We start from the raw sequence: 595 nt of genomic DNA, 5'->3' as shown, positions 1-595 counted from the left end.
ATTGATATTTCTCCCAGCAACCTTGATTCCAGCTTGTGCTTCTTCCAGTCCAGCGTTTCTCATGATGTATGCTGCATATAAGTTAAATATGCAGGGTGACAACATACAGCCTTGACATACTCCTTTTCCTATTTGGAACCAGTCTGTTGTTCCATGTCCAGTTCTAACTGTTGCTTCCTGACCTGCACACAAATTTCTCAAGAGGCAGATCAGGTGGTTTTGTATTCCCATCTCTTTCAGAATTTTCCACAGTTTATTGTGATCCACACAGTCAAAGGCTTTGGCATAGTCAATAAAGCAGAAATAGATGTTTTTCTGGAACTCTCTTGGTTTTTCCATGATCCAGCAGATGTTGGCAATTTGATCTCTGGTTCCTCTGCCTTTTCTAAAACCAGCTTTAACATCAGGAAGTCCACGGTTCACATATTGCTGAAGCCTGGCTTGGAGAATTTTGAGCATTCCTTTACTAGCGTGTGAGATGAGTGCAATTGTGCAGTAGTTTGAGCATTCTTTGGCATTGCCTTTCTTTGGGATTGGAATGAAAACTGACCTTTTCCAGTCCTGTGGCCACTGCTGAGTTTTCCAAATTTGCTGG

This window comes from Bison bison, unplaced genomic scaffold, assembly GCF_000754665.1.
Source record: "Bison bison bison isolate TAMUID 2011002044 unplaced genomic scaffold, Bison_UMD1.0 scf7180017864235, whole genome shotgun sequence".
In the NCBI taxonomy this organism is placed as follows: Eukaryota; Metazoa; Chordata; class Mammalia; order Artiodactyla; family Bovidae; genus Bison; species Bison bison.
This window is presented reverse-complemented; position numbering follows the sequence as displayed.